Source organism: Malus domestica, chromosome 16 (assembly GCF_042453785.1).
Source record: "Malus domestica chromosome 16, GDT2T_hap1".
Taxonomy (NCBI): Eukaryota; Viridiplantae; Streptophyta; class Magnoliopsida; order Rosales; family Rosaceae; genus Malus; species Malus domestica.
Genome location: NC_091676.1, coordinates 32570377 through 32583292, shown reverse-complemented (window position 1 = coordinate 32583292; position 12916 = coordinate 32570377). Strand labels below are relative to the sequence as shown.

The 12916-nt window shown below is 36.1% G+C and overlaps 1 long non-coding RNA gene across 1 annotated transcript; it reads right to left on the bottom strand.

The window, feature by feature from the left end:
- Nucleotides 1-4956: 4956 nt before the first annotated feature.
- On the bottom strand, nt 4957-6315 carry LOC139193220 (uncharacterized). The gene is made up of 3 exons (XR_011577633.1): nt 6056-6315; nt 5626-5706; nt 4957-5543 (listed from the first exon to the last, which is right to left on the bottom strand). It is a non-coding gene; the product is annotated as an uncharacterized lncRNA (long non-coding RNA).
- Between the last annotated feature and the right edge of the window lie 6601 nt (nt 6316-12916).

The following is a 12916-nucleotide window of genomic DNA, read 5'->3' as shown; positions in this document are numbered from 1 at the left end:
ATTATAACTAACTTGACACAGCAAAGTAAAGGGGATTAGGTTTTTGACGAATTTAAAGTAAAACTAAACAGATTTAAGACTCTAAATAACTTTGGACGAAATTGGTGATTTAATGGGTGAATGGCTAGCTAGAGGGTTCTTCTCCACACATGACACACTTGCATACAAATCGATTGCCAGTTGCTTGTCCAATAAACCATGAACAGCACTAATTAACCTTCAGATTTTCCTTACTCCCTACATGAACATCATAATAGAGATACAATCAAAGATCATTAAGCTTTGTGAAAATCATAAGCATTGACAAGGCATTCGTAATCATTATACTCCTACCAGGAATTCACTTAACACGATTGTGACTAGCAACCTCCACTACTTATAAATATAAGTTCATAACTATAAGGTGAAACTCCCTTATATTTTAGCATCAAATCCCTGCATGCAAACTAAGTGTGCACCCTTAATCAAAAAACAAGAATAAGTTCTAAATCAAACAGTTAATTAAATTGCATTCATGATTCATGAAATCACAACTGGAAGTAATCAATTCATATTGCAAATATGTTCATGGCTTTGAATTCCCCCTAGCTAAAACGAGTTTAGCTCCTCATGTTTGCAATTAAACAAAGACAATTAAATTAAAAATTGAAACAACGGATAGAATACACCTAGAAACGCTCCAACAATCCAACGTCTTGAATGGCAAGCACGGCTCCAGGGGTCTCCTTTCCTATCTCCTTGTAAAGCTGCGGCACAATGGGATGAATGTGTATGAGGGATGTATGGGACAAATTTGTGATGGAAGGTGGGTAATTTCTGAGTGCTGTGTCATTTTATATTTATAGGGAGAATGTAAGGCACGACTAGGGTGAGTAGGAAGAGAATTAGGACTCCAAATGATCAAGGAATAAGGATACTTCTAATCAGATTCCAAGGAGGAAAAGAATTAATGTGTTTAGATGGATTACGACTCCTAAATTTAGATGAGAAGGATTTAGAATAGGATAAGGACTCCTTTTGCAGCTGGAGATAAGGTAGGATAAGATTAGGATAGGATAAGATAAGACAAGGTAAGTTTGGATAAGATAAGGTTGGATAAGGTTTTGGATAATGTTCCTTGTTTTTAGCTGAATCTTTATTTTCTTTGTCTTGAATTCATTTTCTTCATCTTTTCAGCACATTCCTAGCCTCTTGAACTTCAAAAACGTCCATCCACCTTGCTTCATGCATATGCTATCCATTCTTGGCCCAAAACTGTTCCAAAATGCACTTTCTTGCCAACTTTGTCATTAGGACCTACAAACACACGAAAATAGCTTAAATCACTATAATAAATAGAAACTAACTATGAAAGTGCAAGAAAACAAGCTAACTAAGTCGCATAAATAAGCTCCTATCAATTACCATCTCAAGGTCTCTATGAATATCCTAGCTTGGGTATTTACCAAGGACATTTGATATTCTCTATGGGGATACAATACGCATAAACATGGAAGCCTATCCTTCATGCCTAAGTCAATGCACATTCACCAATGATGTATTCCGATATAGCATACATCATACATACTCCTCCCTTCGGACTACACTCCACCCCGAAGATATGTAGGCAATGCGATCATGGATTCAATTATACCCCCAGTCAACCCCATTCCCCATCCCTAGAATTCGTGGGTAACTACGACTGAAAATCGCCTCTGTCCGTAAATGTGCGCGAATTTCGTTCCAACAAAAAGGAAATAATGAAATAATTTGTTAAATAGTTTAATTAATTATCATAAGTGTTTAAAAATACAAAACAAGTTGATGGCCACTTCCTCGTATGGAAATGTGATGATGGTGGCATTGAAAAGACAAATGTGAGAGCCTCTTTAGAAAGCCAACTCTCACCATTTCTCAATAAGTCATTCACAACACTCAAGGTTGACTCATCCATTGCATGTAGAGCTCTCTAGCTCTCTGTCTCTCTCTGTCTCTCTCTCTCTCTCTGTCGCATGAATTTCTCTATACGTTGATTTGGGTACTATGGTATACACGATATAATGGTGGTAAAATACAAGCTCCAGATGCTAGGAGGTTTTCTTATTGCAGACTATGTGTGCAGCAATGACCAGATACTCCACTCTCCAATTGCAAGGAATACTATCCAAAAAGAGTTTAGATTGCCAAAGCTCATGGTTCATGCTAAAAGCCATATTTTTTTAAGTTTTTACTAGTGGCTGGAGTAACAACAACAGATCTTCATCAACGAGTTGTCTACACTCTGCATTGATTTTTTTTTTTTTTTTTTTTGACAACCTGAATGTTTCAACCTCATGATTGGGTGCCCCAATCTTAAGTTTGAGGGGGGATGTTAGGAGTATAATGAAGAATGTGATGTATTGGGTTGTTAACACTTGTCATGATCCTAGATTAGTTAGTTAGCTATATTGATTAGATTGATGAGATTCGGGTATTGAGATATAAAACTGAAGTTGTAGAGCAGAGTGTTCATTATTCAAAAATAGGAATGACAAAATACATATTGTTCTCTCTCCCTCTCGTTTCTTTTTCTCTTCTATCTTCTTCTTCAACTATCTTAACAACGGATTGGGGACCCCTATAACCATATCCAAAACCATAACCGAATACTATTCACGGTTTTTCTCCATATCCAAAATATACCCGAATTTTCATACCCAAATCCAATCTATTCCAGCGGTTATCCACGATTATCGGGTTTAACAGTTAGAATTGTCATCCTTATCGACGTGTCAATATAAAAGACTAGTTGAGAGGCTTATTCATCTAGTCATCCCTCACTCGAATTTAACGTATGATGTTAGTTTACTAAGTCAACATATGGATGCTCCATGACTAAAAGGTTCTTCCTGGATAAGGGGTTTTGATGAAAAAGAATGGCCATAATGAGATTGTTGGATACATCGATGCAGGCTAGGCAGATTCCACTACTGGATCTTGTACATTTGTCGGAGGAAATCCAGTCAAATGTAGTTGCTCGTTCAAGTGCGGAAGCTGAATATAGAGATGACGTCTACAAATAGTGTGTTAATATGGCTTCCAGTTCTTCGTAATGACTTAGGATTTGGTTTGCCAAAGCCTATGAAATTACTTCATGATAATAAAGCTGCTATACACATTGCCGCCAATCTTGTGTTTCATGAAAGAATGAAACACATTGAAGTTAATTGTCATTTTGTTCGAGGAAAAGTTCAAGCCAATATCATATCCAAACGATGTTTGTTAGAAGCAGCAAGTAACTGGCTGACATCTTAACCAACAACTTATATGAGACTTGATTTAGAAACCTTTTCTTCAATCTCTGCTGCTTCATCCTTCTCGCATCAGCTGAGGGAGTGTTGGAATAATTAGATTGTGCTTTAGTTATGTTTATTTCCAAGGTGGCTCGATGGTGTTAGTTGTGTTGGGTTCTTAAAGGACTTCTCGGAACATGTATGTATAGCTGTAAGCATTTATTCTTTCTGGTGTTGGAGTTCATGAAATGTATCTGAGAATGCTCATTCTCAAATTATGATCAATAAGACTAATCTACTTTACTGTGAACATAGGCTGGTTTGCCGAACACTCTAATGAATCCCTAAATGTTTGAAAATTAAGAATGGGCATCTAGAGCTGCCTAGGCACCCGTCTAGGTCGTGACTCTTACTTAGACAAAAAATATATAACTTTCATTTTGCATTTTATTTTTTCAATAAATTGTAAGAGACTTATTAAATACTTGGATGAACACTCATTATATGCTTGTTCCCCATGTTTTCAATATATTATAATACTTTATAATTTATAGGATTAAGTATTTAAAGCCCCCCCCAACCTTTTGGTATCATTCCAAATTGGTGTAAACATCTTTAAGTATTCCAAACAAGTATCTAACCTACTGAAATGTCACATCCGTTAAACTCTAGTTAAATTTTCAAACATAAATTATTTCAAAACCCACCAAATGAGTGTATCATGGTCAACATTAATAGTAGTTGCCTCAAAACCTAAATTTCAAACATAAATCATACAATATGGAACCTAATCGATCAAACGGGTATGAATTAAATCAAAAATGGATCTAAATAGAAATTATATTAGGAGGGAAATCTCGGCTCATAAAGCTTTTAGTTCTTCTTTGTGGTCAATGAAGATGGTGGTAGCTGGTTGCATCATGGCGGTCCATACTATTTCAGCAACCTCCTTAACCTATTTCTCGATGTTGGCAGCTTGAGTTGCTAGGTGGACTTGGTGGTTTTGCCTTGGGTTTTGAGGTGATTGCCAGATGGGGGTGGTGCTGACCGTTAGTTGGTGGAGACTATGCTTCCATGACCTTCTATTGATTTTGGATCAAAGTAAGCTGTAGTTATTTTAACAGATGTTTAACTGGGACTTAAGGGATGTGTATTTTCAATAGGTTAGGCACTTGTTTGGAATGTTTAAAAAAGTTGAAACTAATTTGGAATGATACTAAAAGGTTGGAGGGTTCTAGGTACTTAATCCAAATTTACACTACTACATTAAACACTTTGCGTGACAAGGGAGTATTTGTCGCGCAAAGCATTTACATGTCGCACAAAACCTATGGCGACGCAGAAATCTTTATGTAGAATTTGTCGTGCAAAGGTCGTGAAGAAAGGCGCGCGACGACGAGTGTAGTTTCGTTGCGCAGCAAAACCATTGTGCGACCCTTTACTGCTCGTTGCAAGAAAGGTATAATGACAATGGTTTTCGTTGCACGATATAAGAGGGTACAAGTTTGCTTTGTGATGAGAAATTTCTAGGGACGTCTATGGTTCGTCTCGAAAACGTTTGCATGACGAAACATGTAAGACTCATGTGGTTTTGCACTATGACATATCTTCGTCACACAAGTGTAATTTTTAATTAAAAAAGAATTTAATAAATAGAATATTATTAAAAATATATATTTCATATAATTGACAAAAAAAAAATTAATGAATAGAAAAACAATTTATTTATAATATAAATAAAAATGTACGTATAAATACAAAGTTTAAAAAGAAAGCGGAAAAAAAAACTACAAAAAAAATGAGGCATAATCTATGGGCAAGTCGTTCAGAGGTGCTTGGTAATCTTGCTGTTGGAAGGGGGGTGGGGTTGGGGATAAGGTTGGAGGTCGACGGGTCTGATTGTTATGGATGATCGGGGTGGAGGGGCTCTGACGGTTGTGGTGCAGAAAAATTGGGGAGACTGATCCCAGAGAAACTGAGGGCTTGTACAATCAATGACATCTGAGTCTTGTACGTTGGGAGCTCACTCCTTAGGCTAGCAACTTCCTGTGTCAAAGTCATAACCTCACCCTTCGACTGCAAGGATCAAGAGGCTCCACTCTCCTGCCGTCTGACATTTCCCATCCCTCGACAATATGTCCCTAGCCTTCGACTGAAAGTTTGGTCCAACATCTCTGTAAGGATGTGAAACCCCGTATCCTTAAAGGGATCCATAGACTCGATCAGCGTGTCTGGGGGAAGTTGGGAGGTTGACTCTTGAAGGACCGACTAACCCTTCTCCACCACAGTCCCCTGTGAAATAAAACATGGAATATTAATAGCAAAAAAATTGAAATAATTAGTATAAATCTTGAATGCATAAGAAATTAATTACATGAAGGGACTTGGTCAACTCATCCCTGGGCGGAACACAAATGTCAGCAAAGACATCGATCTTCAGGAATTTTGAACCCTCCTGAAATAGAAAAAGATAAGGAAAATGTTAGTACGAAAACAAAACAAAAAAAAAATATTAGCGACATTTTAAAATTGGAAATGAAAGGTTTAATATATACCTTATGCCGTGCCTCCATCCTATATGAGAAAGGCGTCCATCCTAAATTAAATTGAAGAACCCCTAACTTAACATTAAAAAACCCCCAAATTGAACAACTCTAATTCAAACCCCTAATTTAAGGACCCTAATTGCAACCCACTGCCCTAATTCTAACCCCTAATTTAAAATCAAGAACCCTAATCTAAATTGGAAGCAAAGAAAACCAAAAAAATTGAAGAAAAGGGGAAGCAAATTAAGACGAAATTACCTCTTGGTGATGAAGACACAACGACAGGAGAGCAATTGCAGGCGAGGCCAGGTGAGCGACGGAGAGAGGTGAGGAAGAATAGAGAAGTAAGGGGAGGAAGATGATCGATATAAGTATATAGAAGCTTGCGTGACGGAAGCTTCCATGCGTTGTCGGGATTTTTTTTTGGATTTCCACAAAAAAAGGCGCCTTTATTTTCAGACACTTGCGCGACGAAAACTATTTCATCGTGCAAATACCCTTTGCACGACGAAATTAGATCTTCGTGGCACAAGTGTCTGAATTTTGCTTTTGTCGAAAAGATAGACTATATTTATAATCTAATCCAAATGTTTACATCCATAGCAAGTGTCTGAAAATTAAATCCCGACATAAAAGTGTTGTGCGTAGCACAATTATGTTTAAAGGGTTTTTTTTTTGCAAAATTTTGATTACAATTCATTATAAAATACTAATAAAACAAATGTATTTAGACAGTAAGTCACATATAAAATGCATTAATCATTTAATGTATTTTACAACAAAAATTACAAATAAATTGCATTAATCTTCATCCGAACTATAATAACTTTCACTTTTGTCGCTTTCATCATTTTCAGTGTCTCATTCCTCATCATCATCGATAGGTACGTCACTATCATCGTTTGTGCACACTGGACCATAGTAGCGCAGAAGATTACTGAGGTCAATTATGATTGATTGAATCGGTATTTCAATTGAAGATATTCCTTCTATCTAAAATGGTTCTTCGAAAAGATTAGTATCTCGGAGCATTTCGCACCAATTTTTATCGAAGATTCTAGCCATTGGTCAATGACATGGTCGATGTCATCGTCAGTTGGGTCTTGTTCTGGTATTGCATACACGTTCCTATGATCCATCTTCTAAACAACTTTCCAACCCCTCCCGGCTTTAGGGTCTTCTATATACACAATTTGTTTTGCCATGTTTGCTAAGATGTTAGGGTCGTCATCATACCAAGTTTTGGTAGTGTTCACTGATAGTAATCCATGATCTCTTTTAACACTTCCCAGCCTATTTGGGTTTCTACCAAACCATTAGCACTTAAGTAGGATCACTTGGCATCAATCTTTGTAAAGAAATTGCACAACATTTGTTAGTTTGCCATCTGTTTTGCGTACACAACTTGTCATCTCGTGCAGCCCCTAAGAACTTGACGCCATTAACATGGCAACCTGAGAACTATTCAACGTAAATCGGTCCGAACACCAAGTTATATAACTCTTCACTGTACGTTGGGGAATTCGATGTTTTCAATTGATTCACCTAATATTACACAAACACTTAAATATGTTTGTTCAAGCAGAATAATTGGTACAATATATATGTCCAATACAAAACACTTCAAAATTACATAATCGAGAAACCATTATGGAAACAATTCATGGTGTTTCTTGGCATGCAAATGTGAAGGATGTGCCTGCTTCATCATATCTTCATGCTCGTCTAGGTATGACATTGTCTCGTCACAATTGTTGAGTACAAACCAATGTGCTACTTCCATGTCCTTTTTGGAAAACGACTCGCCTCGTATTGGATCTTTGAAGGGTCGAGTGATTTGGGCAAAAACTGAAAGTTTCTCCTTTCTAACACCCATCATTATTGCGAGGAGGATGATTGAAAGTTGTCTCCACATCCTTAAAATACATTCCACAAAATGTAAGCGCCTCATATGCTACCCAAGCTTGTATAATTGATCCTTCGGGCTTCACTTTGTTTCGTACACTTTTCTTCAAGTCTCTAAGAAGCCTGCCAAAATAAAACGATACAATACAAATTTACTAACCGTAAGATATTAATTAATAAAAATCACGAGAGTTATATACCTTTCTATTGGATACATCCATCGAAAGTTGACTGATCCAACAAGCAATGCCTCATCTGGTAGGTGAACCAGCACATGGATCATACTTATGAAGAAAGCTGGAGAAAATATCATCTCAAACTTGCATAGAACTTTCACAATGTGATGGCGCAACTGATTAACGTTCGTCTTTCAAAACGATCTTGACATCAATTGCGAAAAAAAACTAGACAACAACATGATTGGTTTCACTACATTGGCTGGCAAAAGATGTTGAATACCAATAGGAAGTAGGTGTTACATGGTAGTCATGACTCTTTAGTCCAGCTAATTTACTCCTGTCAATGTTCACACAACATGCTATATTTGAAGCATACCCATGGAAAACTTTACAGACGATAAAAACTTTAAAAATTCTTTTTTGTTATTCGGTTTCATGGAGAAAAAAACGCAAGATCCCTTCTAGCTTTATCACTGTCCCTATTTAGCCATAAAATTCGTCGTATTCCCATTCGTTCCAAATCAAGACTAGCTTTGATCGTGTCCTTTGTCTTACCCTCGATATCAAAAATTGTGCCGACCAATGTTTCAAATACATTTTTCTTAACATGCATAACATCGAGGTTGTGTCTCAATTTTAGTTTCGACCAATACTGGAGCTAAAAAAACATAGACTTATGCGTCCAGTTCATATGTGTAGAAGGTCTGGTCTTACTTACAGTTTTCCCGAACGGAGCAAAATCCATACGGTTAAGCTGTTCCAAAATCTGTTCACCAGACCATTCTCTTGGTCTGAGGTGAGGCTCTTTTTTCCCATCAAACTCTTCGGCCTTCTCTCGCCACTCATGGTCCCATGCCAACCATCTCATATAACCAAGGTAACAAACTTTTCCAGCGTGCCAACTAGATGTTACATCTTCCTTGCATATAGGGCATGCCATATAACCCCTAGTGCTCCACCCGGAAACCATTACATATGCGGGGAAATCATTCATAGTCCACATCACTGATGCCCGCAAAGTGAACATCTTGCCAATACACTTATCGTATGTGCGCATACTGTGTGTCCATAAATCCTTTAGCTTATCCACCAACAGCCGTAAGTATACATCAATTAACCTATCAAGATCCTCAGTTATAAATAGAGTCATAATCATGTATTCTTTTTTCATACATTTCCATGGCGACAAATTATCCGGAAATATGAAAATTGGCCAAGTGCTGTGATGTTGGTTTAAAATCCCGAACGGATTGAATCCGTCAGTGGCAAGTCCTGATATGATATTAACTAGCACTCAAATTAAACCCTCTTTTTATCAATTATAGCAAAGTATGTAAGTAGGGATCGTTATAGACCGGGGATTAGGAGGGATTGCTAAATTGATGCGTAAATTACTTAACACACAAATTAAACCCTCTTTTTGACAATTGTAGTATGGATGTAAGTAGGGTATCGTTCTAGGCCGGGGATTAGGAGGGATTGCTAATCTATTCTAAATTAATTTAAAAATATTAAACAAGACTCAAGGACACAAAACTAGGCTAAAAACTCTAATAACTCGAAACACACTCAGAATGACTCAAAATAATGAAAACAATCAAATTAGACACTAGGAACTGAAATGGATGGAAATTGCATTAAAAGACTAACAACAATGAAAACTAACTAAATAATATAATTTAATAATGGGGGGGGGTTTGGTTTTGACGAGAAGTAAATTAAACTTAAATAAATTACAGAATTGACAAAAACATGAAATTAAGGTGAAAGGATAGGTGATGGATTAGCTAGAGGGTTCTTCTCTACACATGACACATATGCAACCTAAATTGATTTTCAGTTGTTCTTTCAATAAGTTGTGAATCTCAACACTTCAGATTAACCGTGAACAACACTTTTTTAATCTTCAAGTTTTCCTTAAGTTATTGAATTGGACGGGAAAACGCATACAACAATTCAAAACATTCTTCAAAAGTCCCCTACATGAAAAGCACAATAGAGATACAATCAAAGATCATTAAACTTTGTGAAAACTATAAGCATTGACGAGGCATTCGTAACTATGAAAAGCATGATACTCTTGCCAAGAATTCACTTAACACGATTGTGGATAACAACCTTCACTACTTGTGAATATAAGTTCATAACGATTAGGTGAAATTCACTTATATTCTAGCATCAAATTCATGCATGTAAATTAAGTATGCATCCTTAATCGACATACAAAAATAAGTTATCAATCAAGCAGTTAAGCAAATTAAATCACAACTGAAGGTAATCAATTCATATTACAAATATATTCATGGTTTCAAATTAACCTCTAGCCAAAATAAATTAGTTACACATTATTAACAAATTAAACCAAACGTAAATCATGAGTTTGAGAAGATAACACCAATAAGAACGGAGTGAAGCCCTCTGCCTCTGTGCTCCTCTTCTTCCCTGGCTGTCGCACTCTGACCTCTTTTTCTCGCCAGTCTTCTTCCCTGTGCTTATTTCTGCACCTAGCAAGTCCCTGACTTGCCCTCCTTCCAATTCCCCGTGTCTTACGCTGCTCTCACGCTGCCAAAGGCAGCGTCCTGTCCGTTCTCCTCTCTCTCCCCGTTCTATCTATTTTTCTACCCTTGTTTTCTGACCTCCCACTTTTCTTTTTCTGCGCGCCCTGCGCACTCTTCTTTTCCCCTGCCAAGGGCCCGTGTCTCCCTTGGATTCTTCTTTTCTGCCTTTCTACTGGTCTCTCTCTCCCCGCGTCAATCTCTCCCCGCGTCTTCTTCATTTTTTTTTATTCTTTTTCTTTCTGGCAGCCTTGCTGCTTTTGTCTCTTGGATCCGTCTCCGTTTTTCACGCTTCCCGCTTGCCTTGTTTATCTGCTTTTCAGTTTATATGAGACATAAAAAAAATCAAAAGAAAAAGGAAAGTAAGGAAAGGCTAACAAAGGAGTTGGACCTCGTCTGGACCGTATGGTACCATCCCACCATGCTATCTTCTTTCTATTTTTTTTTATTTTTTTCTTTTCTTTTCTTTATTCCTTTCATTCTTTTACAAAACATAAATCATGATGATGTTTCAAACATCATCATGATTTATCATTATTATTATTTTTATTAATTTTATTTAAAAGATGATCTACACAGACAGTTTTGACGAATTTATTACATAAAATTTAACTTGTTCTATTTTTATTTTCTTTGCTAGACAAATCCTATAATACGCAAAAACAAAGTAAATAGCTCAAAAATATAAGGAACTAACTAAGAAAAGACGAGTGAATTCGAAGTAAAAATATATATAAATATGATCCGATCAAATACCCCCACACTTAACTTTTGCTAGTCCTCGAGCAAAACAAAGAAAACAAGAACAAGAAATAACAAGAAAAAAAAACATTAGCTTCCCCCTATGTGACCCTCATAGAATTTCATTCGAGAACACAAATCAACAAGAACCATAGCTAGCACCAAACAAACTAATCCAAGTTCATCTTCCTCATTCAAATATTAGCAGTAATCTTTGAATCATCCTTGAAGTGTAGTGTGTGAGATAGCCATGCTAATGCAATTTCAAAATTTTTATATTTTTAAAATCATCATATGCAAACTAGCAACCATCTCACGGGATATACACTCAATCACACATGTGTTTAGTTTAAATGTGTTTCGCTCAAAGAATCAAATGTGAAAGTTCTACCATAAGCTTGCATAAAGATCACTTCTCCACAGTCATAATTGCAAAACTTAAATCAAGAGGACTTTTATTGGATGTAATGAGGTTTAGGGAGAGGGTTATTGAAATGAAAGAATAGGTAAACACAAGTTCCAAGCTACATTGCAAGCAATTCTTTTCTTTAAATTTATAAGAACTCAACCTTTCCAACGATTCTTTTAGCACCTCCAACCACACCCTTAAACTGAAACTTTTTATTTCATTTGTATACAATCTTTCTTTTTCTTTTCTTTTCTTTTTTTTTTTTTTTTTTTTTTTTTTTTTTTTTAAATACAAACATGAAATACCCCCACACTTATTCTTTTGCCAAACACCTTCAAAGTACTTCATAAACGTTTCTCATAAGACAATCTCGCATTGCTCGCTTGGAAAGGGTAAGGAAAAAATGTTTCAGGTATAAGGGTAGACATATCTGGTGATAAGAAATAAAAGGCTCAACATACACGGCTCAAATTGGCAATCTAATGATATCATTTTTATTTGGGAAACATGGTTATTTGGGCCATAGTGGTAAACCTAATGCCTCTATCATTTCCAAGTTCATGCAATCAATGACAAACATTTCGAAAGATCGTTACGCAAGTTCTAGAGATGTATCTCACATAAGTTCATCACACATGAAAGAATAGGAGTGTATGAAAAATGCACACACATTCAATCGGCTCAAAAACTCACATAGGATATATATGGTTACTAAATTCACATATGAAGCTTTAATTCATACTTTAGTTTCACATTAACAAGGCTATGTGCATTTGGTTTTTCAAAGATGATCAAACATGTACAAAACTAACAAGAGAATTAGGAATTTCACAAAACACATGTTAACTAAGTTCTTGATGATCATGGTTCAAATTTGATCCAATTATATCATTGGGTCGGGAAACTAACAAAAATCTAATTCAAAACAATAAGGGAAACAAGACAATATTTTTGGATTTTTAAATTTTCCGATTTTTTTTTTTTTTTTTAAAGAAAACAAAACTAATTAAGAAAACAAAAAGCAACAACACGGAAACAAAGGAAATTCTAGAGATGTCTACCCCCACACTTAAACTGGACATTGTCCCCAATGTCAGAAAACACTATAATGCAAATAAAAATAGAATAAAATAAATAAATAATAAGAAACAAAATAACGCAATTGGACTGAAAACTTCCCTAGTTTGCAGTAAAACCAAGTGATGACCCCCAAGCTAAAATTCTGCAATCAACTTCAAGGGTGGAAATAACCAAAAGTTCCTGCAAAGAAAAGAAATAATTCAGTTAAGTAATGCAAGAAAATTAAAAAAAAAAAAATTGCAAACGAAAA